General features: G+C 46.8%; 2 protein-coding genes across 6 annotated transcripts in view; one reads left to right on the plus strand and one right to left on the minus strand.

Annotated features, from left to right (window-relative positions):
• Positions 1-27622, plus strand: part of GABRD (gamma-aminobutyric acid type A receptor subunit delta) — a 378620-nt gene that overhangs the window by 180668 nt on the left and 170330 nt on the right. The gene's annotated exons all lie outside the window — the stretch shown is intronic.
• The window catches only part of GNB1 (G protein subunit beta 1), a 112169-nt gene that overhangs the window by 52872 nt on the left and 31675 nt on the right, over positions 1-27622 (minus strand). For 4 of the 5 annotated variants that reach the window (XM_050786256.1, XM_050786280.1, XM_050786265.1 and 1 more), the window contains exon 2: positions 2728-2776. The exons of the other annotated variant lie outside the window; for it this stretch is intronic. The gene's annotated coding sequence lies outside the window, so the exon portion shown is untranslated. The remainder of the gene's footprint in view (positions 1-2727; positions 2777-27622) is intronic. 5 annotated transcript variants of the gene reach the window in all.

The raw sequence follows: 27622 nt of genomic DNA on the forward strand, positions 1-27622 counted from the left end.
TTATCTTTGATCTCATATCTAAAAGCTGTTTGCTTAATTCAAAATCTCAACAATTTTTCTAATTTTTGGTTTTATGTTTAGGTATATGATCCAATGAGGTTTTTTTTTTTTTTTTGAGACAGAGTCTCGCTCTTGTCGCCTTGCTTGAGTGCAATGGTGCAATCTCAGCTCACTGCAACCTCCATCTCCTGGGTTCAAGCAATTCCCCTAATTCCCCTGCCTCAGCCTGCTGAGTAGCTGGGCTACAGGGGCATGCCATCACACCTGGCTAAAATTTTTTTTTTTTTTGGCATTTTAGTAGCGATGGGGTTTCACCATGTTGCCCAGGATGGTCTGGATCTCCAGACCTGGTGATCTGCCCACCTTGGCCTCCCAAAATCCTGGGATTACAGGAGTAAGCCACCTCGCCTGAGTTAATTTCTGTACATGACATCAAGTTCTCCTTTTGCATAAGAATATCTGATTGACTAGCCAGGTGCGGTGGCTCACACCTGTAATCCCACAATTTTGGGAGGTCAAGGCGAGTGGATCACCTGAGGTCAGGAGTTCGAGACCAGCCTGACCAACATGGTGAAACCCCGTCTCTATTAAAAATACAAAAATTAGGGCCAGGCGCGGTGGCTCAAGCCTGTAATCCCAGCACTTTGGGAGGCTGAGACGGGCGGATCACGAGGTCAGGAGATCGAGACCATCCTGGCTAACACAGTGAAACCCCGTCTCTACTAAAAAATACAAAAAAACTAGTCGGGCGAGGTGGCAGGCACCTGTAGTCCCAGCTACTCGGGAGGCTGAGGCAGGAGAATGGCATGAACCCGGGAGGCGGAGCTTGCAGTGAGCTGAGATCCGGCCACTGCACTCCAGCCTAGGCGACAGAGCGAGACTCCGTCTCAAAAAACAAAAACAAAAACAAAAAAAACACAAAAATCAGCCGGGCATGGTGGTGCCTGCCTGTAATCCCAGCTACTTGGGAGGCTGAGATAGGAGAATCGCTTGAACCTGGGAGGAGGAGGCTGCAGACGGCCGAGACTGCGGCACTGCACTCCAGCCTGGGCAACAGAGCAAGAGTCCGTTTCAAAAGAAAAAAAAGAATATCCAATTGTTCCAGCCCCTAATTGTTTTTCAATATTGCTTTTTAATTTAAAATTATTTCAAACTTCAAAGTCACAAGAATACAAAGAAACCTTGTACCCTCACCCAGACTTACTAACTACGAACATGGCTTCATTATTCCCACTTTATACAAACAAAAAGGTTTTTTTTGTTTTTTTTTTCCTGAATCATGTTTGCCTTACTTTTTTCTCTTTTCTTTTTTCTTTTTTGAGATGGAGTCTTCCTTCGTCGCCAGGCTGGAGTGCAGTGGCGCAATCTTGGCTAACTGCAACCTCCACCTCCTGGGTTCAAGTGATTCTCCTGCCTCAGCCTACCAAGTAACTGGGACTACAGGTGCCGCCACCACGCCTGGCTAGTTTTTGTATTTTTAGTAGTGACAGGGGTTTTCCCATGTTGGCCAGGATGGTCTCAATCTCTTGACTTCGTGATCCGCCTGCTTGGGCCTCCCTAAGTGCTGGGATTACAGGCGTGAGCCACCGTGCCTGGCCCCCCTTACTTTTTTCTATAATGTATACTGGTATTTCTTTCTTTCTTTTTTTTTTTTTTTTTGAGACAGAGTCTCGCTCTGTCGCCCAGGCTGGAGTGCAGTGGCCAGATCTCAGTTCACTGCAAGCTCCGCCTCCTGGGTTTACGCCATTCTCCTGCCTCAGCCTCCGGAGTAGCTGGGACTACAGGCGCCCGCCACCTCGCCCGGCTAGTTTTTGTATTTTTTTAGTAGAGACGGGGTTTCACCAGGTTAGCCAGGATGGTCTCGATCTCCTGACCTCGTGATCCGCCCGTCTCGGCCTCCCAAAGTGCTGGGATTACAGGCTTGACCCACCGCACCCGGCCAAATTTGAAGCCGCGCCCAACATGGGGTACGAATCTTTTTTTTTTTTTTGAGACAGAGTCTTGCTCTGACCCCCCCAGGCTACAGTGCAGTGGCCCGATCTCGGCTCACTGCAAGCTCTGCCTCCCAGGTTCACGTCATTCTCCTGCCTCAGCCTCCCGAAAAGCTGGGACTACAGGAGCCTGCCACCACACCCAGCTAATTTTTCATATTTTTAGTAGAGATAGGGTTTCACCGTGTTAGCCAGGACGGTCTCAATCTCCTGACCTCGTGATCCACCTGACTTGGCCTCCCAAAGTGCTGGGATTATAAGTGTGAGCCACCACACCCGGCCATATATTGGTATTTCAACTAAGATTTGATTTGAAAAAAGGGCTCTCCTGCTTTCTAATGAAAAAAGCTAGAGAAGTACCGCTCTCATTCAGAATATAAATCCTCATCACTGGGACCCTAAACTTTCTTGCTCAACACTAAATGGAAGGTTTTTTTGAGGATCAAATTGTTTTGAAAACCAACTTTGGCTTAAAGAGATAGAAAAAAACTGTAACAAAAACCAGGGTATTGGCCAGGCATGCTGGCATATGTCTATAGCCTCAGCTACTCAGGAGGCTGAGGTTAAGAGAACCCCTTGACCCTCAGAGTTAGAATCCAGTCTGAGCAACATGGCAAAACCCTGTCTCTTTAAAAACAAACAAACAAAACCACCAGCTATTTAAAAAAAACAAACTCTGAAGAAATTTATATATTGTCTTTCTAAAACTGAAAAGGATCAAATATATCAAAATTACCTTAATTCAGAAGGGCTTCTGGTCTGGTCTCCAATACATGTAAACTTGTCTGAAACAAACAGAAAAGGCTGTATTTGTATTGCATTCAGGTTGTGAATAAAATATTCTATTTTGCTAGTAGTTACATTTTGTATAACAGCACATAATTTTGACCCTTCCCTATTACTATTTCTCCCCCAAAATTGTTTTATTTAGCACTACTGTCATATTTTGTTTTTCAGTGTGGGAACAAAATAAGAAATCAGATCTCAGTTTCTTTAAGAATCCTTAGGGCCGGGCGCGGTGGCTCAAGCCTGTAATCCCAGCACTTTGGGAGGCCGAGACGGGCGGATCACGAGGTCAGGAGATCGAGACCATCCTGGCTAACACGGTGAAACCCCGTCTCTACTAAAAAATACAAAAAACTAGCCGGGCAACATGGCGGGCGCCTGTAGTCCCAGCTACTCCGGAGGCTGAGGCAGGAGAATGGCGTAAACCTGGGAGGCGGAGCTTGCAGTGAGCTGAGATCCGGCCACTGCACTCCAGCCTGGGTGACAGAGCGAGACTCCGTCTCAAAAAAAAAAAAAAAAAAAAAAAAAAAAAAGAATCCTTAGAAATGCCCCAGAGAAAATACCTTGAATTAAACTAAAAAGTATGGTAGAGGTTAGAATCCTATCACTAGAAAAATTACAGTAACAATTTAAAAACTAATGCAGGCCGGGCCCAGTGGCTAACCCCTGTAATCCCAGCACTCTGGGAAGCTGAGGCAGGCAAATCACCGGAGGTCAGGAATTGGAGACCAGCATGGCCAACATGGTGAAATCCTACCTCCACTAAAAATACAAAAAAAAAAAAAAATTAGCCAGACGTGGTGTCACAAGCCTGTAATGCCAGTTCCTCAGGAGGCTTAGACAGGAGAATCGCTTGAACTTGGGAAGCGGAGGTTGCAGTGAGCTGAGATCACACCACTGCACTCCAGCCTGGCTGACAGAGCAAGACTCTGTCTCAAAAAAAAAAAAAAAAAAAAAAAAAAACACAAAACAGGCTGGGCATGGGGGCTCACACTTGTAATCCCAGCACTTTGGGAGGCTGAGGCGGGTGCATCACCTGAGGCCAAGAGTTCGAGACCAGTCTGGCCAACATGGCGAAACCCATTTCTACTAAAAATTCAAAAAAAGCTAGGCATGATGGCAGGCGCCTGTAATCCCAGCTACTTGGGAGGCAGAGGTGGTAGTGAGCAGAGACCACGTCATTATACTCCAGCCTGGGTGATAGAGCAAGACCATGTCTCAAAAAAAAAAAAAAAAAAAAAAAAAAAAAAAAAAAAAAGCTACAGTGGCTCCCGACTGTGTAATCCCAGCACTTTGGGAGGCCGAGGTGGGTGGATCACAAGGTCAAGAGTTCGAGACCAGCCTGGCCAATATGGTGAAACCCCGTCTCTACTAAAAATACAAAAAAATTTGCTGAGCGTGGTGGCGGCGCCTGTAGTCCCAGCTACTCAGGAAGCTGAGGCAGGAGAATTGCTTGAACTTGGGAGGCGGAGATTGCAGTGAGTCAAGATTGTGCTACTGCACTACAGCCTGGGCGACAGAGCGAGATTCCATCTTAAAACAACCACCACACACACACACACAGAGAAAACACTAATACAATTCAACAAATTCTGAAGATTAATTTTTTTTTTTTTTTTTTTTTTTTTTTTGAGACGGAGTCTTGTTCTGTCGCCCAGGCTGGAGTGCAGTGGCCGGATCTCAGCTCACTGCAAGCTCCGCCTCCCAGGTTTACGCCATTCTCCTGCCTCAGCCTCCCCAGTAGCTGGGACTACAGGCGCCCGCCACCTCGTCCGGCTAGTTTTTTGTATTTTTTAGTAGAGACGGGGTTTCACCGGGTTAGCCAGGATGGTCTCGATCTCCTGACCTTGTGATCCGCCCGTCTCGGCCTCCCAAAGTGCTGGGATTACAGGCTTGAGCCACCGCGCCCGGCCTCTGAAGATTAATTTAATCCAGACTTTGCCTGTTGGGCATGACAGTGGAAAGCACTTCATCTGAATCTCAAGGAAGCCACTAAATAACTACTTCCTGAGTCCTGGCAAGTCTATGTTGGGACACTTCTAATCCCTCTCTCTGTCCCTCTCCTGCTGACAGGGTCCCATCCAGTGCCTGGCCCTGGTGCCCAGAAAGGTGGCTTGAATGGTGACAGAGATCACAAGAGAGGTTTCTGACTCCTCTTGACACACTTCTGGTGGAATGAAAATATGTCCAATTCTAGATTTCTTCTGATTTCAGAACATTTATTTTATTATTTTTGAGACAGCAGTCTTGCTCTGTCACCAGGCTAAAGTGCAATGGCATGGTTTCAGTTCACTGCAACCTCCGACTCACTGGTTCAAGCGATTCTCCTGCCTCAGCCTCCTGAGTAGCTGCGATTATAGGCACACGCCACCACACCCAGCCAATTTTTGTATTTTTAATAGAGACGGGGCTTCACCACGTTGGTCAGTATGGTCTCAATCTCCTGACCTTGTGATCCGCCCGCCTCGGCCTCCCAAAGTGCTGGGATTACAGGCCTAAGCCACTGCGCCTCACCTGATTTCAGAACATTTAAAGATGCTTTTGTAATCGCTCCCTCAAATTAAACTATGTGAAAAGACCACTTGTGGAGGCTTCACAGGTCACCACCTGCCTAATAATTCAGTGTCTTGTGAGGCTGCAAACTAACATGCACACATCTAGTCTGGAGTCAGGAGATGAATCAACAAACTGAAATGTCTCCCAGTTGAACTGTGAATTCTAATTCATGTGCTTAAAGTAGTTTCGTTTTGCAATTATGCTGCTTATGTACAAGCAAGCACATACTTTTCTGGCAGTAAAAGTGAGTGTAGAAGGAAAACAGTTTGGCAGTTCCTCAAAAAATTAAACACAGAATTTCCCCATAACCCAGGAATTCTACTTCTAGGTATATTCCCAAAAGAACTGAAAGCAGGGACTCAATGCATAGATACATTATGTTCTTAGCAGCAGTACTCAGTAGCCAGAAGAAGGCGGAGACAGGCCAAATACCCACTGAGCATGAATGGATAAAGAAAATGTGGTCTGTCCAAACAATGGAATAGTATTCAGCTATAAAGATAGAACAGGCCAGGCGTGGTGGCTCACGCCTGTAATCCCAGCACTCTGGGAAGGTGAGGCGGGTGGATCACCTAAGGTCAGGAGTTCAAGACCAATCTGGCCACCCCGTCTCTATTAAAAATACAAAAATTGCCGGGCGTGGTGGCTCATGAGGTCAGCAGATTGAAAACGTCCTGGCTAACACGGTGAAACCCATCTCTACTAAATATACAAAAAATTAGCCAGGCATGGTGGCGGGCGCCTGTAGTCCCAGCTACCCGGGAGGCTGAGGCAGGAGAATGGCATGGCGTGAACCCGGGAGGCGGAGCTTGCAGTAAGCCAAGGTCGTGCCACTGAACACTAGGATGGGCGACAGAGCAAGCCTCCGTTCTTAAAAAAAAAAAAAAAAAAAAAAAAGAGTCCTGGTCCTGTCTCTGTTAGAACACGGACAAACCTCAGGAATACGCTAAGTGACAGGTGCCATATACAAAAGGCCACATATACGACCCCATTTATGTGAAATATCCAGAACACACAAATCCAAAGAGACAGAATGCAGTGGTTGCCAGGGGCTGCATGTGTGTGTGTGCGTGCACATGTGTGTGCAGTAGACAACTGCACGGTTTCCTTTTGGGGTGATGAAAATGTCGTGGAATTAGGTAGAGACGGTGGTTGCAATACATTGTAAATGTACTAAATGGCACCGAATCATTCACTTTAAAATGGTTTAATTTTATGTTATGTGAATTCTACCTCAGAAAAAAAAGTTGGGTGTGAAAGTTGGGGCACACAGGTAAACAATGAATGATGCAAACATACCCCATGAAGCGAAGCCTCGCTCCAGGGCAAGGTCCCATAAGCACACCTGAAAGGTGCCATCAAATCATCAAGTTTCAAAGCATGGGTCTCAACCTCAGCACAACGAACATTTTAGGCAGGGGTGTGTGTCCCCGTAGGATATTTGGCAGCATGCCAGCACCGCTCCTTTCCCCAGCTGTAATAGCCATCTGGTGTCCAAGGGGCAATACTGACCCCAGTTGAGAACTCTTTAACTGTCACAATTATCTCAATCACTAAATATAAATCTTTTCAAAGTACTTTCCAGATCAAGGGACAGGTAGGAAAAGAAATACTACTCAAAAAAATATATACATAATCTGCTCTATTTTATCATTACTAATTAATTTTTTTGAGACAGGATCACCCTCTGTCATCCAGGCTGGAGTGCAGTGGCACAATCATGGCTCACTGCGGCTTCGACTTCCTGGGCTAAGGTGATCCTCCTGCCTCAGCCTCCTGAGTAGCTGGGACCACAGGCATGCGCCACGATGCCCAGCTAATTAAAAAAAAAATTATTTGTAGACATGGGGTCTCGCCATACTGCGCAGGCTGTCTTGAACTCCTGGGCTCAAACGATCCTTGCAGGTCAGCCTTCCAAGGTGCTGGGATGGCAGGCATGAAGCACCGCACCCAGCTGCTCTATTTTAATGCCTAGATTGCCCTGTGGCTCAAATCATGACTCAAGATTGGAGTAAGGATGCTAAAAGTGCTATCAAATCACCTTAGCCTGGACTCACATGGAGAGTTGTCTGGACCCATTTCTGGCTAAAAACAAGATGACCCAAATGTATGCTCTTTTTTTTGACTTATCCAGCTCACAGAACCCCACACTAAGGACAGGACTACTGGTCCCACAATAAGGTAACCCTAAACCAGTAGCACTACCCTTAAAGAAAATCAGGAGCTGGGCCCACACCTGTAATTCCAGCATTTTGGGAGGCCGAGGTGGGTGGATCACCTGAGGTCAGGAGTTCGAGACCAGCCTGGCCAACATGATGAAATCCCGTTTCTACTAAAAATACAAAAATTAGCCGGGCACAGTGGCATGCACCTGTAGTCCCAGCTACTCAGGAGGCTGAGGCAGGAGAATCACCTGATCCTGAGAGGGGGAGGCTGTAGTGAGCCAAGATGGCATCTCTGCACTCCAGCCTGGGTGGCAGAACAAGACTCCATCTCCAGAAAAAAAAAAAAGATTGGGCACTTTTTCAAGGCTCTTGATAAAATCAACTGACTCTATAAAGCTAATTTAGCAGTATTAAATATTAATATGACTTCTTTGTACATATATCCTAGTATTCATACTTTTATTTCAACATTTTTCAAAATCTAAGAGCTGAATCCTTGAGACATACCTAGAGAATTTCTCTACAGGCTGCATTAATATTTCGAATCAAGGGGATGATTTCTTCTCTATCAACATAACCCTACGATGGGAAGCACACACAAGTGCACCACTGGTTATCTACAATTCTGAGATTCCCAAACCGGAACAGGACACACGGGCATCAGCCAGACTTTCTCACATTCAGTGTGAGCAGTCTTATGTTTACTACAGGCTCTGGGGTATCTGATAAAAGCCTTGCTCTAAGTGTGGTGCACTTAGAGCAAGTACCACTGCATCTTCCTCAACCCTGAAAAAGTCTGAATTCCGGAACACATCCAGCCCCAAGAGTTTTGCATAAAGGCCTAGGGGCTTGTAAGAAACAAAGTAAACTCCCTTCTGAATAATTCTTTAATTCAGAAACACATTCAACAACTAGAATGTGAAATAATACTGAACTTAATGACAACTCTGTATCATAATCTTCAACTATCTATGATTAATAAACAGGATAAAAACAAACTAGAAATGCCTTCTTTCAAACAAAAATTAGAGTTCAGTACCAATAAAAAGATGACAATACCTGTGAAACACAACCAACCAACCAACCAAAAAAAGGTCTAAAGACATCACGTTAATTTAGGGTACTCTAACTGTACAAACATGGGGGCATATTCTAAGGGCAAAGAGAGTAACAAAAAGTTCTGAAATTTAGGTACCACATTGGTGGCATAATGCTTAAAATATTAATATGGATATGCATGCCAGAGCAAAATGAGCGAAGATATGGTTGTTATTTGGGGAACAAGGTTTACACTGGAGGAGGAAGGCACAACATGGACTATCTGAAAGCAAGGAAGGGCCCCCTGGTGTTCAATCTGAATTTGGAGACAACGGTACAAATTCTCTATACATTTATTCCTCTGTAGAATCATTTGTGTGTGTTAAGTCCATATATACATACACACACACACGTATATGTCCTATCTCTTGTCAACTGAAAGGTCTGGAAGCAACGACCTCTCCACACACAAAGCCCAAATCTTGGTTTTACAAAAATGATTCCCTTTAAAAGGAGCTTCAGTGTTCCTTTGAGAAATCACTCCCTCAAGGTCTGGCACAGGGAACTGTCTTGCTATGGCAGAAAGGAAGGGCTCCAAAACTAAAAAGAACATGTCAAAAACACACCAGCTTGAAGGAAGTCCATGGCCAAATTTAGGACAATCTGAGGGTCAACATGACTAACAATGGTAATGGAATATACCTTACTGGATCCAAAAAAAGAACACACAAGCACACGATAACATATAAATAAAACAGAAAACAAACAAACAAACAAAAAACAGGAAAAGCGAAGCTCTTCTTAATGCCAATACATATAGAAGGAGTAAGATTTAGCCGGGCGCAGTGGCTCACGCCTGTAATCCCAGCATTTTGGGAGGCCAAGACGGGTGGATCACCTAAGCTCAGGAGTTTGAAACAGGCCAGGTCAACACGGTGAAACACTATCTCTGCTAAAAAAAAAAAAAATACAAAAATTAGTCAGGCGTGGTGGCCGGCGCCTGTAATCCCAGCTACTCGGGAGGTTAACACAGGAGAATCGCTTGAACCCAGGAGACGGAGGTTGCAGTGAGCAGAGATCACGCCACTGCACTCTAGGCTGGGAGACAAAGTGAGACTTAATCCATCAATCAATAAGAGTCTCACTTGGGTGACAGCTTTGAACAGCTGACTGCAGCCTTGAACTCCTAGGCACAAGCCATCCTCTTGCCTCAGCCCCCTAAGTAGCAAGGATTCAGGCATGTGCCACACTGCACCTAAATGTTTTGTTTCTTTGTTTATGGAGAGAGGGTCTCGCTATGTGGCCCAGGCTGGTCTTGAACTCCTGGTCTCAAGCAATCCTCTTCTCTTGGCCTCCCAAAGTGCTCGGATTATAGGCATGAGCCAGCAGTGCAGCTGAAAGTGAAGGACTTAAAGCCAGAGAATTCAATGCCAGCAAAGGGTGGCTGGATCAGTTTAGAAAGAGGGTTGGTTTAAAAAATGTTAAGATACCAGGAGAAGCAGTTTCTGCCAACCAACAGGCATCAGGGTTACCAGATGCCATGAAGAAAATTATTGAGGAAAAGAAAATCTGCCTGAATAGGTTTTTAATGCAGACAAAAGTGCCCTATTCTGGAAAAAACTGCCACAAAGGACACTTATTAGTGAGGAAGAAAAGGGAGCCCCAGCACTGAAGGCAGTAGGGAGAGGCCAACTCTACTGCTTTGTGCAAATGCAGCCGGGTTTATGAACAGGACTGCTCTTATCTACAAAGCTGCTAACCCCTGAGCCTTGAAGGGGAAGAGATAAACACCAGTTGCCAGTCTCTTGGTTGTGGAACAAGACTGGGACAACAAAATCCCTTTTTCTGGATTGGTTCCATTGATGTTCTTTAGAGTCAGGAAGTACCCTGCCAGTAAGGGATTGCCTTTTAAAGTTCTTTAGATATTGGACAATGCCCCTGGCCACTCAGAACCCCATGAGTTCAATACTGAAGGCACTGAAGTGGTCTACTTGCCCCCAAACACAGCACTCTCCTTCAGCCTCTAGATTAGGGGGTCCTAAGGACCTTTAAGGCCCATGACACACAGTACTCTATGGAAAGAACTGTCAATGCTATGGAAGAGAATCCCAATAGACAGAACACATCGTGTAAGCCTGGAAGGATTATCCCACTGAAGATGCCAAGATTATTACAGAAAAAGCTGTGAAGGCCATGAAGCCTGAAACAACCAATTCCTGCTGGAGAGGACGACGTCCAGATGCTGCGCCTGACCTCACAGGACTTATGAGAGCCAATCGAGGAAATCATGAAAAGACTGTGGATATGCTTTTAAAAGGGTAGGGGTGGTGGCCGGGTGCGGTGGCTCACGCCTGTAATCCCAGCACTCTGGGAGGCCGAGGCGGGTGGATCACAAGGTCAGGAGATTGAGACCACAGTGAAACCCCGTCTCTACTAAAAAAAAATACAAAAAATTAGCCGGGCGCGGTGGCGGGCGCCTGTAGTCCCAGCTACTCAGGAGGCTGAGGCAGGAGAAGGGCGTGAACCCAGGAGGCGGAGCTTGCAGTGAGCCGAGATCGCGCCACTGCACTCCAGCCTGGGCGACAGCATAAGACTCCATCTCAAAAAAAAAAAAAAAAAGGTAGGGGTGGGTAAGGACTTCAACATATGGATCTTAGAGATATTCAAGAGCTATTAGACACCACACCAGAGGAAGTAACAGAAGACACCTTGACAGATGTCAGTGCTTCCAAAGTGGAGACAGACCGCGAGGAAGCAGCAGTGCTGAAAACACGTGGACACTGGGCAATCTGGCCAAAGGTCCCCACCACCCAAGACTGCACTTGACTTCTTTAGGACACAGACCTTTTATGGCACAGGAACTAAAACTAAAGAATACAATAGAAGGTTGGTATTATACAAAAACTTTTTCAGAGTAATGAAACAGCAGGCTGGGTGCGGTGGCTCAAGCCTGTACTCCCAGCACTTTGGGAGGCCGAAGCGGGCGGATCACAAGGTCAGATGTTCCAGACCAGCCTGCCAACATAGTGAAACCCCATTTATACTAAAAATACAAAACATTAGCCAGGTGTGGTGGTGGGCACCTGTAATCCCAGCTAATTGGAAGGCTGAAGCAGGAAAACTGCTTGAACCCAGGAGGTGGAGGCTGCAGTGGGCCGAGACTGTACCATTGCACTCCAGCCCAAGCGACAGTGCAAGACTCCGTCTCAAAAAAAAGAAAAAAGAAAAAGAAAAAAGTCAGAAATTATGTATTTCACTAAAGTTCCACCAAGTATGCCTATCTCTCCTACCACCCCTTTCACCTCCTCCACCCAAGTGAGCAAGACCAAGCCCATCTCTTCCTCCTCCTCAGTCTCAACCTGAAGATGAGAAGATCTTCCACTTCCACTCATTAAGTAGTAAATATATTTTTTTATCTCCCTTATGATTTTCTTAACGTTTTCTCCAGCTCGCTTTATCGCAAGGATATATAATATATAAAACATATAAAATATCTGTTGACTGCTATCGGTAAGGCTTCCAGTCAATAGCAGGCTATCAGGAGTTAAGGTTTTGGGAGTCGGCCGGGCGCAGTGGCTCACACCTGTAATCCCAGCACTTTGGGAGGCCAAGGCGGGCAGATCACGAGGTCAGGAGATCGAGACCATCCTGGCTAACATGGTGAAACCCCTTCTCTAATAAAAATACAAAAAAAATTAGCCGGGCGTGGTGGCGGCTCCTGTAGTCCCAGCTATTCGGGAGTCTGAGGAAGGAGAATGGTGTGAACCCGGGAGGCGGAGCTTGCAGTGAGCCAAGATCACGCCACTGCACTCCAGCCTGGGCGACAGAGTCTCGAAGGAAGAAAAAAAAAAAGGTTTTGGGAGTCAAGTGATACAAGAATTTTGACTGCACAGCAGGTGAGCACCCCTAACCCCTGTGTTAAGGGTCATGATATTTCTTCCCCTTCACTCTTTGTAACACAATTGTCTAGCATTTTACTTCTACATGTTTTTTGAAGATTCTATCTGGTCTTTGTTCTCAGTTCCTCAGAAGGAGCTTCAAAACCTATTGGATGTCCTTTGTTATTCATGAGCCTCCACGTTTGTGCTAAGACATGAGCTGACTCAAGATAGAGGCTGGTCACTAGAAAGACCAACCATGGATTAGACAGTTGGGGTCTGAAACCATTCTGATGGGGTGGGAGAGGGGCTAGAGATTGTGCTCGATCAACTGTGCCCAAGTAACAAAGTCCCAATAAAAACTCTCAACACCAAGGCTCAAGGGAGCTTCCTGGTTAGAAGCTCGTTGACCCTGATTTGTCAGGAGAGACCCCATGGGGGAGAGCTTGGAGAATATGTGAGACTCTCCTAGGCCTTGCTGTATGTCTCTTCATTTGCCCGGCCTGATTTGTATTAAACTAGATATAGCACCAGAAGAGAACTGCAGTGTGAAGGGACACACTTCTGCCTGAAGAACTTCCTCCATCTCACTGGGCAGATCTACTGGCAACAAACCCCACAACGTTTGTCTGAGGAAGTCTTTCGTGGGACTAGGTCTCACTCTGTCACCCAGGCTACCATGCAGTGGCACGATCTTGGCTCACTGCAGCCTCAACCACCCAGACTCAAGCGATCCTCCGACTTCAGTCTCCTGAGTAGCTGAGACCACAGGTGCCGCCAGAACACCTGGATAATTTTTTTTTTTGTAGAGATGAAGTCTCACTATGTTGCCCAGGCTGTTCTCAAACTCCTGGGCTCAAGTGAGTCTCCCACTCAGTCTCCCAAAGTGCTGGGATTTACAGGCATGACCCACCATGCCTGGCCTGTATGAAATATTTTTTTTCTGGCTACATTCAAAACTTTCTCTTTGACTTTCAGCAGTTTGACTCTAATATGCCTAGGTGTTGAGGGCTTTTTGTTTCTATTTATGGTGCTTGGAGTTCTCTGAACTTCACAGACCTCTCGTTTGCTGTCTTTTACTAATGAAAAAATTCTCAACCATTAGCTCTTTGAATATTTCTTCTGCCCCATTTTCTTCCCAGGACTCCAATTATATGTATATTAGACAGTCTGTTATTGTCCCACAACTACTGAACACTTTTTTTTGAGATGGAGTCTCTCCATCTCACCCAGGCTGAAGTACAATGGCACAATCTCAGCTCATTGCAATCTCCGCTTCCCAGGTTCAAGTGATTCTCCTGCCTCAGCCTGAGTAGCTGGGATTACAGGCCCCTGCCACCACACCCAGGTAATTTTTTTTTTTTTTTTTTTTTTTTTTTTAATCCAGATGGAGTTTCTCTCTTGTTGCCCAGGCTGGGGTGTAATGGTGGGATCTTGGCTCACCACAACCTCCGCCTCCCGGGTTCAAGCGATTCTCCTGCCTCAGCCTCTCGAAGTAGCTGGGATTCCAGGAATGAGCCACCATACCCCGCTAATTTTTTGTATTTTTAGTAGAGACGGGGTTTCTCTATTTTAGTCAGGCTGGTCTTGAACTCCCCACCTCAGGTGATCCACCCGTCTCGGCCTCCACAAAGTGCTGGGATTACAGGTGTGAGCCACCGCACCCAGCCTAAATGCTGTTTTTGTTCTGGTGTATTTTTTTCTGCTTATTTCATTTTGGATTTCTATTGACCTATCTTCAGTTTCACTGATTCTTTCCTATTTGCTGACAAACTCACTGAAGAAATTATTCACCTTTGATGTTTTGTTTTGTTTTGGTTTTGAGACGGAGTCTCGCTCTGTCGTCCAGGCTGGAGTGTAGTGGCCGGATCTCAGCTCACTGCAAGCTCCGCCTCCTAGGTTCACGCCATTCTCCTGCCTCAGCTGGGACTACAGGCGCCTGCCACCTCGCCCGGCTAGTTTTTTCTATTTTTTAGTAGAGACGGGGTTTCACCGTGTTAGCCAGGATGGTCTCGATCTCCTGACCTTGTGATCCACCTGTCTCGGCCTCCCAAAGTGCTGGGATTACAGGCTTGAGCCACCGCGCCCGGCCCCCACCTATGATGTTTTTAAAGAATCTCTAACATTTCAATTTAACTTTTTCTAGAGTTTCTGCATCCTGAAATTCTCGATCTTTTCACAATGCATGCTGTACACCTTTCTCCCTCAATCTTTTACCACATCCATCCCAGTCATTTGAAGTCTCTGGCAGTTCCAGTATCTGGGTCATCTCTGAGTTGGCTTCCATTTATTTCTCTCTCAACCTGAAATCACTTTTTAGTGTATCTCATAATTTTTTATTGAATATCAGACGATAACAGAAAACTGAATTAAACAGTACCTGCAACCAGAATTGGGTACACCTCTTTTACTGAGTCACTAGTGTGTGTGGGGATGAGGGGTTAATTCAATCTAGTTTTTTGTTGGGTTTGGATTTTATAATCCTCAGGAGGGGGCTGCCTTAAACTTTGTGGCACCATATTTTTCTCAAAAAATATTGGCCGGCCAGGCACAGTGGCTCATGCCTATAATCCCAGCACTTTGGGAGGCCAAGGCGGGCAGATCACAAGGTCAGGAGTTTGAGACCAGCCTGACCAAGATGGTAAAACCCCGTCTCTACTAAAAACACAAAAATTAGCAGGGTGTGGTGGTGCATGCCTGTAATCCCAGCGACTCAGGAGGCTGAGACAGGAGAATCTCTTGAACCCAGAGGCAGAAGTTGCAGTGAGCCGAGATCATGCCACCACACTCCAGCCTTGGCGACAGAGCAAGACTCCGTCTCAAAAATGAATAAATAAATTTATTAATTAAATTTAATTTAAAAAAATATTGGCCAAAGAGGAAACCTCACTACTCACACCTAGTGGAGGACAGAACAAAGGCAGAAAAGCAAGCCATACAACTTCTTCTGAAAGTTCAGATTCACATGAAGATGTGAACAGTCTTGCAGGCTGCCATGAGGACAAGCCTTCACTTTTTTTTGGAAGTAGAGTGAATGCCTGTTAAAGAGACATTCAGCCAGGCACAGTGGCTCACGCCTGTAATCCCAGCACTTCGGAAGGCTGAGGCAGGCAGATCACTTGAGGTCAGGAGTTTGAGACCAGCCTGACCAACATGGAGAAACCCTGTCTCTACTAAAAATACGAAATTAGCCAGGCGTGGTGGTGCATGCCTGTAATCCCAGCTACTCAGGAGGCTGAGGCAGGAGAATTGCTTGAACCCAGGAGGCGGAGATTGTGGTGAGCAGAGATTGCGCCACTGCACTCCAGCCTGGGCAACAAGAACGAAACTCCGTCTCAAAAAAAATAAATATAGAGACATTCACTTTACTGGGGGGGAAAAAAAAAACATTGTGATTGAATATATAAAAAGAGATGCCAAACGTTAGGAGCCAGACGTGGTGGCTGATGCCTGTAATACCAGGGGAGGATTACTTGAGGCCAGGAGTTTGAGACCAGCCTGGGCAACACAGCAAGATCCCGCCTCTCAAAAAATTTTTTTGAGACAAGAGTCTTGCTCTGTCGCCCAGGCTGGAGTGCAGTGACGCCATCTCGGCTCACTGCAAACTCTGCCTCCCAGGTTCACGCCATTCTCCTGCCTCAGCCTCCTGAGTAGCTGGGACTACAGGTGCCCACCACCACGCCTGGTTTAGTAGAGACGGGGTTTCACCATGTTAGCCAGGATGGTCTCGATCTCCTGACCTTGTGATCCACCTGCCTCGGCCTCCCAAAGTGCAGGGATTACAGGCTTGAGCCACCATGCCTGGCCTCAAAATATATACATATTTTTTTAAATTGGCATGGTGGTGCGGCCGGGCACAGGTGGCTCACGCCTGTAATCCCAGCACTTTGGGAGGCCCAGACAGGCAGATCACGAGGTCAGGACATCGAGACCATCCTGGCTAACATGGTGAAAGCCTGTCTCTACTAAAAGATACAAAGAAAATTAGCCGGGCGTGGTGGCGGGCGCCTGTAGTCCCAGCCACTTGGGAGGCTGAGGCAGGAGAATGGTGTGAACCCGGGAGGCGGAGCTTGTAATGAGTCAAGATCACGCCACTGTACTCCAGCCCCGGCGACAGAGCGAGACTCCGTCTCAAAAAGAAAAAAAAAAAAAAAAAATTGGCATGGTGGTACATACTTATAGTCCTAGCCACTCCAGAGGCATGGTGGTACATACCTGTAGTCCTAGCTACTCCAGAGGCTAAGACAGGAGGATTGGTTGAGCCCAGGAGTTCAAGGCAGGACCGAGCCACTGCATGTCAGCCTGGGCAACAGAGTGAGACTCTGTCTCTTAAGGGAAAAAAAATATATAATGAATGTCTTGTGTGCCTTGCTATGTACACAGGTTCTCAGCCCCTGAGTGGAGTGCAACTTACGGGCCTACCCTATGCTCATAGGGCCAGCAACAGCCCCTCATCCTGCTCTCACCAACCCAGCTCCACATCTGCCACACCCGGTCACGCCCAGTTCTGAACCCTCGACTGGTTCTTTTGTGGTTCTTCTTCCAAGTTGAGGATCCACTCCTTATTCCCTTTCCCTGAATGTACCCCAGTTCCCAGAAAGCTCTATGCACTGCAGAGCTCTGAGGGTTCAATCCTTTCAGATTCCACCAGTGTAAAGCAAGCCTCAGCAACGCTTTCCTTTCCAAACCCACTGGCAGTCCCTCCCAGCTCTCCTGTGGCACAGATTCCAGCCTCTGCTCCATCCCTTTCCCCTCCTGCCCCTGTGCTCCACTCCCACTGCTTCAGCCTCCTGACAGCTCACCATCTTTGCCTGGCCCATTACTAATCTGCTTCTCTATCCCACCTCTTTTCCACTTCAATCCATCCTAAACAGCACTGCCTGATTTATCTTTCTGAAGGACAGCTCTGACATGCGACTCCTCCGCTCAAAAGTCTTCAAATACTCCTCCTACGGAAAAAATCAAACTTTTTAGCCTGGCCTAATTTAAAGCTCTTACCAACTGTATTGCCAGGTACTCCTCCCCAGGGAGTCAAGTAAGCCTAGAGAAGGTCAAACACATGGGCACAAACACCCCAGATGACTTCGGTGGTCTCTGCCAAACTCTGACCACTAGTCTCTTAAAGAGAAATCCTAGAAACATGAACATATTTTTGCCTTAAAGAATGAGAGTCAATTTTTAAAGGTAAAATATCTCCCCACCAGGAAAGAAAAAAGACATGCTTCCAAAACTTAGCTTATTTCCTGCAAAAACTACAAAACATAGAAAGTACTCTGAGTTGGAAATGTTTTTATAACCCATATTCTAAATCATCTGTGATTTAGAAAGAGAACTGGAAGGAAACAGGAATAATAGAAACTATGTCTTCAGGCTATTTAGAATGACACAGTGCTCTGTAAAGCTCAGCTAATGTCTAGGTTTGTTATGTGGTCACTGTGAGAAAAGCATTCTGTGAGCCTACTCTGGTGCCAGGCACCAGTTTAGGTCAGAGTAAAATAAGCACAAATATTTACTTGGAGTCTGAGTACATATATAACCATATTATATAACAACATGAAAATAGGATAAAAGTTTCAATTGTTGATAAAACATTTAACAATAAAGTGGCCTCAATATCTGGGTTCGTATTTGTATGGCTTCATTCATTCACTTAACAACGACCTGACCATCTCCAGTCATGTGCCAGGCACCACAGCTCAGGGGAGTCCGTAAGAAACAAGACACAGCACTTGCTGTGCCAGAACTTGCTTGCTGGTCGAGGAAGGCATTAAGTGAACAGTGCAAGTCTTTATTTTGATACATCAACTGCTATCCATTGCTAAGGAAACATAAAACTGCATAAGAAGGGGAGACAGGTGAGATGGGGAAGTCTCTCTCAGAAGGTGGCCAGAGAAGGCCACTCTGGTGTGGAGAAATCTGAGCAGGGTCCCAAGGAGAGGGTGAGCAGGTATAAAGAGTCCCCGAGATTCCGACTTATTCCTACTAGCCAAGATTTCTCACCTGCTGAAACACTGACAAAGCCTGCCATTTCTACCTCTGCATGTCAGAGGCAAATTAACTTTATTGTCTCTCTCCTGGAATATTCAGTCCAACTGCTATCCTTCTCTTAAACTCTGACAGTACAAAAAAGCTCAGTCATAAAAAAAGGTAGAGGAAGGGGACCACAATGAGGCAGCAGAAACACAGCAAGAGGGACTCACTATAAAACCTGTTTTTGTTTGTTTGTTTGTTTGTTTGAGACTAAGTATCGCTCTGTCACCCAGGCTGTAATGCAGTGGCGAGATCTCGGCTCACTGCAAGCTCCGCCTCCTGGGTTCAAGCCATTCTCCTGCCTCAGCCTCCCAAGTAGCTGGAACCACAGTCGCCCACCACCACGCCCAGCTAATTTTTTGTATTTTTTTTTTTAGTAGAGACGGGGTTTCACCATGTTAACCAGGATGGTCTCGACCTCCTGACCTCGTGATCCCCCGCCTCGGCCTCCCAAAGTGCTGGGATTACAGGCATGAGCCACTTCGCCCGGCCTATAAAACCTGTTTTAAGGAAGACAGACACATCTCCTATTAGTCCCAGACATTCCGTCCTAAGTAAGCTTTTAAGTTGGGCGCACTGGCTCATGCCTGTAATTCCAACTACTTGGGAGGCTGAGGAAGGAGGATTGCTTAAGCCCAGGAGTTGGAGGCCAGCCTGGATAATATAGTAAGACATCATGTCTTTAAAAAATTAAAAAGTGTGGTGGGTCTCGCCTGTAATCCCAGCACTTTGGGAGGCTGAGGCAGGCGGATCACCTGAAGCCAGGAGTTCAAGACCAGCCTGGCCAACATGGTGAAACCCCATCTCTACTAAAAATACAGCCAGGCGTGGTGACTCACACCTGTAATCCCAGCACTTTGGGAGGCCAAGGCGGGTGGATCACAAGGTCAGGAGCTCAAGACCAGCCTGGCCAAGATGGTGAAACCCCATCTCTACTAAAAATATAAAACTTAGCCAGACACGGTGGCAGGCACCTGTACTCCCAGCTACCTGGGAGGCTGAGGCAGGAGAATTGCCTGAACCCCAGAGGCAAAGGTTACAGTGAGCCAAGATTGCTCCACTGCACTCCAGCCTGGGCGACAGAGCAAGACCCCGTCTCAAAAATAATAATAATAACAATTAGCTGGGTGTCGTGGTGGGTACCTGTAATCCCAGTCACTTGAACCCAGGAGGTGGAGGCTGCAGTGAGCTGAGCTGAGATCGCCCCCACTGCACTCCAGCCTGGGTGACACAGCAAGACTCTGTGTCACAAAAAAAAAAAGAAAAGGCCGGGCACGGTGGCTCAAGCCTGTAATCTCAGCACTTTGGGAGGCCGAGACGGGTGGATCACAAGGTCAGGAGATCGAGACCATCCTGGCTAACACAGTGAAACCCCGTCTCTACTAAAAAAATACAAAAAACTAGCCAGGCGAGGTGGCAGGCGCCTGTAGTCCCAGCTACTCAGGAAGCTGAGGCAGGAGAATGGCATGAACCCGGGAGGCGGAGCTTGCAGTGAGCTAAGATCCGGCCACTGCACTCCAGCCTGGGCAACAGAGCGAGACTCCGTCTCAACAAAAAAAAAAAAAAAAAAGAAAAAAGAAAAAAGAACCCAAATTTCATCCAAGTTAATCAGCAATGACTAAAAAGCAAGCAAAACAATAACTCCCAAAAGAATAAAAAACACGGCCGGGTGCGGTGGCTCAAGCCTGTAATCCCAGCACTTTGGGAGGCCGAGACGGGCGAATCACGAGGTCAGGAGATCGAGACCATCCTGGCTAACACGGTGAAACCCCGTCTCTACTAAAAACTACAAAAAACTAGCCGGGCGAAGTGGCGGGCGCCTGTAGTCCCAGCTACTTGGGAGGCTGAGGCAGGAGAATGGCTAAACCCGGGAGGCGGAGCTTGCAGTGAGCTGAGATCCGGCCACTGTACTCCAGCCTGGGCGACAGAGCGAGACTCCGTCTCAAAAAAAATAAAAAATAAAAAAATAAAAATAAATAAAAAAAAAAAAAGAATAAAAAACACTAAGTCACTGTTTTCCAGTAAGGAAAGCACATCACAGTAACCTGGGGCAATAGAGACACCTGGTGTTTGCTTCCTTGGCTATTTCAAGGAGAAGGAGGCAATACAGTGTCTACAGAACTAGATGCTATGACCTTCTTACTCTAAGAGTGAAGTGACAGCACTGATTTGGGGAAGGTGATAAGCGGGGAGCTCAGGGCAGGGCCCTCTACCTTTTCACCACTGTGTTCTCAGGACTGATGGCGTAAAGCAGCCTCCCCAATTCTTTTTTTAATCAATGGACTTTCTTCTTCTTCTCCTTTTTTAAGAGATGGGGTTCTTGCTCTGTGGCCCAGGCTAGAGTGCAGTGGCACCATCATAGCTCACTGCAGCCTCAAATTCCTGGGCTCAAGCATCCTCCCATCTCAGTCTCCTGAGTAGCTGGGACTAAATGCATGTGCCATCACACCTGGCTAATTTTTATATTTTCAGAGATGGGTCTTGCTATGTTGCCCAGGCTGTTTTCAAACTCTCAGCCTCAAGTGATCCTCCTGCCACAACCTCCTGAATAGGGCTTTTTTAAAATCAGAGATGGGGTCTTGCTATGCTGCCCAGGCAGATCTCCAACTCCTGGGCTCAAGCTCCCACCTTGGTCTCCCAAAGTGCTGGAATTACAGGCATGAGCCACTCCACTGGGCCAGAATTTATTTCTTTTTTTGAGACAGAGTCTCGCTCTGTCACCAGGTTGGAGTGCAGTGGCATGATCTCAGCTCACTGCAACCTCCACCTCCTGAGTTCAGGTGATTCTCCTGGGCCTCAGCCTCTTGAGTAGCTGGGACTACAGGCACGCACCACCACGCCCAGCTAACTTTTGTATTTTCAGTATAGATGGGTGTTGGCCAGGATAGTCTTGATCTCTTGACCTTGTGATCCGCCCACCTCGGCCTCCCAAAGTGCTGGGATTACAGGCGTGAGCCACCGCACCCAGCCTAGAATTTCTTAATGTTCCTCTCCCCCTCCACAATCCCACCTAATGTAGCAATTAACAGTTGGGACAACCAAGAATGTAATTTCTGACAACAGTTGATATTTCATTTAAAACCAAAAATATTATTAATTCAGAAGGCCCAAGAAAAAGGCTCTTGTACTGTTCACTCTTCTGAGGGAAGTATCCTAGAAAACAGTAATCCAGTAAAGACATTCAGGAGAGCCCGGGTACATAGACAGCATACTCTGATTTTAATCACTTCAGATATTTTCACCAGGTAATTAAATTCGCTGTCCAATCATCTGTCTCAAAATCCTGCTTTATTAATGAGAACCCTCAATGGGAAAAGAAATTTGGTATTAACTACATCGTTTGGGAAATCGTTAATTCTAGAAACGGAAAATTAAAACTACTCCTGACTTCCCTTTAACCCCACTTCAAAAGTCTACCTGGTCTAGCCAAGGTTCTCACTGGGAAGTGAAGAGAGGAGGAATGTGAGAGGTGCCAGGGAAAATAAACCGGAAACGAGAAAGTGGAAAAAGGAACCAAGAACCCAGTCTGGGGTGGCTCTTGGGGCTGGCTGGCTCCTCTCTCTCTCCTTCCGCTGTGCCTTCTCTGCTCCTCTGCAAATCTCTCTCTTAACCAACCACCGTCATCTCGTACAGGTTCCAACACAGCCTAGGATTCTACATCACAGCAATCATCAAATGTCAGTCATGTCTCTGTCTCCAGAGAGTCTCCTCTGCAACAACTCCCTCCCTCACTGTCTGCAGGCCAGGTGGCTGGTGCACCGTGGAACTGGGGAGGATACAGCAAGTCCTGTGGACAGCTGCCACTGACACAGGGACAATGGGTGGGGTGCCTGAGAAGGGAACATGAGTAGGCCAAGCAATGATGATGTCTTTAACATGGGAACAAACTTCTCTACATGTGCACTTAGAGCACTACCCCCATATCTGAGAAGGACATGCTCCAAGACCCCCAGGGGATGCCTGAAACTGTGGATAGTACTACACTTTATATAGACTACATTTTTTTCCTTTATGCTCTATTTTTTCCTATACACATGGTAGGAACTTAATCCTATAACACAGTTTTATTTATAAATTAGGCACAGTAATAAATTAACAATAACTAATAATCAAGCAGAACCACCATAGCAACATACCGTAATAAAAGTTATGGGAATGTGGTCTCTCTCATACTGTCCCATGATATTTCATGGTGCCATACCTCAAAAGACAAGGCCATGGGTACAGGGGCTACTGCAATTCTTCGCTCTGGCACTGCACTAGCTGAGGACACGCCACAAAGCGGCACACGTGGATTCATAATGGAGAATCCAGAACAATTCCAGTCCCCCAAACACACAAAATAAAAACACAACAGAACAGTCTCTGGTGTTTTTTCTTTCCTTTAAAAGCATTCATGAATATCCCCACTGTCTTATCTGCCCACTGTGTCAAAAACAGGAGAGAAGGCCATGGCCAGAATCATGGAACATCTAACAAACACAGTCACTTGTTATTTTGACAAGTCATTTGCTTTCAGTTCACCTGTTGCGTCTGTCAAGAAAAACATAGGCTGTCTTCTAAATGTCTGTTTTTAACTATTTTTTTTTTTTGAATGACAAATTCCACTTGTACCACAGAAGCCATATTATGCATGCTGGAGAGGCCCCTTTGTGGTCCCCCATCCCTGGGTTCTTCCTGGGCATCTTACGGCCTCCCCTCTGGTGACAGGTAGCACCCCGAAGACTTATTTTGATTCTTAAAAAGGGACAGATCCCTCCTTCCAGGTACTTCCAGAGGGTGGGTCCCCTTCTCACGGGAACATACTACTCCCACTCACCAGACCACAGTGGTGAGTCCAGCCCAGACTGTGAGTCATGAAAGCCTCAGCTCCCAAAACAAATGACAAGATGCCAGGGACACTGCAGTCATCTCAGAGGACACCGAAAGACATCCGAGGGAAGCAGAGCAAAACAGCAGCTGCTGGACACCAAGGGAGCCACAGCTCAAGGGGGTTCGTGCTCTAACAGCAGATGGCACTACACCCTTCCCGATGACGTCACATCCTAATAAAGCCCGGTTTGCAGTGGCTGCTGTGATAAAAAAGCAAGCGCTGCATGAAATCAACATGGAACAGGAAACAGGGGTGGGGTGGGGCGGAGTCCAATCTGATTCCGAAGTTTGAGAAGCTGTATAACCCATTAGTAATTGTGGCTATTTAAAAATAAAATATAGTTTCCTTCAATTTATGGGTATTCGTTTTCTTTTCTTTTTTTCTTTTGGAGGCAGAGTTTCACTCGCTGCCCAGGCTGGAATGCAACAGCGTGATCTCGGCTCACTGCAACCTCCACCTCCCAGGTTCAAGCTTCCTGTGTCAGCCTCCCAAGTAGCCAGGATTAGAGGTGTGCACCACTACGCCCGGCTAATTTTTGTATTAGTAGAGACGGGGTTTCACAAGGTTGGCCAGGCTGATCTCGAACTCCTGATCTCAAGTGATCCACCTGCCTGGGCCTCCCAAAGTGCTGGGATTATGGGCGTGAGCCACCACGCCCCCAACAACAGGTATTAGTTTTCAAATGGCTACCCTAACTTCCTAGGACATAAAGAGTTAAGCTGTTTAGATGGAAAGATTCAATAAAGGGCCGGGCGTGGTGGATCACTTGAGCCTGTAATCCTGGCACTTTGAGACCAGCCTGGGCAACATAGGGAGATCCTGTCTCTTAAAACAAAAAAATTCAATAAAGGGAATGTCAGATATATATCGGGGCCTAAGGGCATTGTGAATACCCTGAGACATAAAGATGCCATGAATCTGCCCTCAGGGATGAGACACCAACAGAGACTGACTGGCAGAGGTGGGGGAGGAAAGAAAATGGAAAGGAAGGGGGAGCAGGGCAAACTAAAGGAGAGAAAAGGAGACAGGAAGGAGAAGTGAGGTGGGGGAGAGGGATGGGAAAGAAGAGGGAGGCAGGCCGGGTGTGGTGGCTCACGCCTGTAATCCCAGCACTTTGGGAGGCCGAGGTGGGTGGATCACGAGGTCAGGAGATCAAGACCATCCTGGCCAACACAGTGAAACCCCATCTCTACTAAAACTACAAAAAAAAAAAAAAATTAGCCAGTCGTGGTGGCAGGCGCTTGTAGTCCCGGCTACTTGGGAGGCTGAGGCAGGAGAATCCCTTGAACCTGGGAGGCAGAGGTTGCAGTAAGCTGAGATGCTGCCACTGCACTCTAGCCTGGGCCACAGAGAGAGACTCCATCTCACAAAAAAAAAAAAAAAAAAAAAAGGGGGGGGAACTGACTTCCTAATCTTTGTGTTTCAGAACAAAATCCAGCACAGCTGGGCACAGTGGCTCACGCCTATAATCCCAACATTGTGGGAGGCTGAGGCAGGGAGACTGCTGGAAGCCAGGACTTGGAGTCCAGCCTGGGCAACATAAAGAGTCCTCATCTCCCCCACACACATACACACAAATTTTTTTTAAACTAACTGGGCATGGTGGTGCATGTCTGTAGCTGAGGCAGGAGGATCACTGACCCTCAGAGGTCAAGGCTACAGCAAGCTATGACCCCACCGCTGCACTCCCACCTGAGTGACAGAGTGAGACCCTGTGTACTGTCTTTAAAAAAAAAAAAAAGGGCCAGCAGGAACTCAGTACCAGCTTATTGAAAGGCATCCCCCAAGAGAAGAAGAATTGGCAAGCAGCCTTGAGGACAGAGGCATCTCAGAGATTTTATATACTCAGGGGGTTGGGGGTTGGTGGTGGGGGAGGAGTGAAGGAGTGGCAGGAAAAGATGTAAGTAAGACACAGGCCAGAGCTGGAAGCAGCCCTGAAGGAGGCTTCAATCTGTGGCTAAAGCAGAGAGCTGGTGCTGAGGCTCCAGTAAGAGCTCAAACTAGACCCTCCAAGCAACACAGACAGCACTGGAAACATTCACCAGAGAAGCCCCAGGATACATCTCTGGGGTATTCAGCTCAAAACGCAAAACCTGAATCCCGCCATGAGGCAGCCACCAGACCCAAAGTGAGGGTTGTCCTACAGGATAACTGGCCTGTACTCTTTAAAACCTCAATGGAGGCCAGGCACAGTGGCTCACGCCTGTAATCTCAGCTACTCAGGAGGCTGAGTATCAAGAGAATCGCTTGAGCCCCGAGGGGCGGAGGTTGCAGTGAGCCAAGATCGCACTTCTGCACTCCAGCCTGGGTAACAGAGTAAAACCTTGTCAAATAAATAAATAAAGTGTGTGTGTTAGGAGAGCAATGTGGCAGTCCCATGTGCAATGAATCGGAGTATGAAGAGCCAGTAACTCACTCCCGGGACCTCCTCTTCAGAGGCTTGTCAGGTCAATTAGGAGATGATTACAACAGTCTGAGTGAGAAGTAGTCCACCCATTAACTTCTCCCCACTCTGAGTGAGCCACACAATCAGTTTCCTAAGTCTGTTTTCCGGTAAAGTACTTCATTTATTTTTTATTTATTTTATTTATTTTTTTTTTTTTTTGAGAAAGTGTCTCGTTCAGTTGCCCAGGCTGGAGTGCAGTGGCACAATTACAGCTCATTGCAGACCTGACCTCCTGGGCTCGAGCAATCCTGCCACCTCAGCATCCCAAGTAGCTGGGACTACAAGCTGTGCTCTGATGCCCCCCTAATTTTTGTATTTTTTATAGAGACAGGATCTCCCTATGTTGCCTAGGCTGGTCTCCAGCTCCTGGGCTCAAGCAATCTGCCTGCCTTGACCTTCCAAATTGTTGGGACTACAGGCACAATCCACTGCACCTGGCCAGTACTTCATTTGTATGGAAGCAGAACCAATACACCCAACAGAAAAGGAAGGAAGCTGAGGAGGGCTCCTCGATAAGGTATTACACATAGGCATCACCCCTTGGAGACTCTTAGAAAACACCACGGAGGAAGCAAGGTGGCTGAATTTGAACTGCAGTGCTGAAGTCCACACAAGTAACAGCCATAAACACACAAGAGGGAAAACCAAACCTCATTCAGCCCCACGCCAGGCCACATCCCTCTACCTAACAGTACAGTACTAGACCCCAGGCTGAATGTGTCTGACTCTCTCAGTGCTGTGGACACTGGGGCCATCCTGGGTGCTGCAGGGTGCTGAACAGCATCCCTGGTGTCTGTTCATCAGATGAACGAATCCTTGGTCACTGCCCCTCTTCAGCCACCAGTCTACAAATGAACTGTAGAGGTTTTCCAACCAATCAAATGAGTAACAGAGGTTCAGATGGGCAAGTTGCGAGGTGGTGCTGGCTAGAATGGAAGCAGTGAGGGCTCCAGAGAAATAAAGAAAATAAGTGACAACACCCAGTCACGTAAGTTATACAATTTATAGCCAACCTGAGTAATATCTGAGATAATTTGACTGATTTTAGAGCTTTATCTCCCAAAGAAACTTGGCCAATTCAGAAAAGCACGGCCGTCCCTTGCCCACCGTGGCTGCTGCCACCGGAGGGGGTTGGGAGTGGGACAAACACACCCCAGACGTTGCAAAGTGTCAACAAAGCCCTTTACTGAAATGTCTACCTAGGAGACCTAACTGCCTTTCTATGGCTAAACCTACAGTGTTCAGGCTCCACCACCTGCCACACACTGTTAACTCTGTTAAATATAAAAGAACGTAAAAAACAAAAACTGACAGGACTCACTCTTCATCCACAAACAGCTCATTTTGAGACCTTCTTCAGCATACCACCACAGAGGAATTCTCCTTCCAAGGTCCTTTTAGTGAGCAAACACCCAAATTTCAGATATCACACACAGTAAGAATCCAAAGGAGATTTAAGTTGGAAAAATTCAGAAAACCTACCTATGCTTAAGCACAGAATCTCCACTCTCAGTGTGGTATATGGTAGCACACAGTATATGGTAGCACATAACTGATAACAGAAATTTTTTTAAAGAATAGGACAGAGCAATATTTCTCTGGGAGGTGATGTTGCATAGTGACTGAAAACAAGAGGGTCTGGGCCAGGTACGCTGGTTCACGCCTGTAATCCTAAAATTTTGGAAGGCCAAGGCAGGTGGATCCAGTTTGGGCAACATAGTTGGACCCTGTCTCTACAAAACAAAATTTAAAAAATTAGCCAGGCAGCCAGGCGTGGTGGCTCACGCCTGTAATCCCAGTACTTTGGGAGGCCAAGGCAGGTGGATCACGAGGTCAGGAGTTCAAGATCAGCCTGGTCA

The sequence above is a fragment of the Macaca thibetana genome, chromosome 1 (assembly GCF_024542745.1).
Source record: "Macaca thibetana thibetana isolate TM-01 chromosome 1, ASM2454274v1, whole genome shotgun sequence".
NCBI lineage: Eukaryota > Metazoa > Chordata > Mammalia > Primates > Cercopithecidae > Macaca > Macaca thibetana.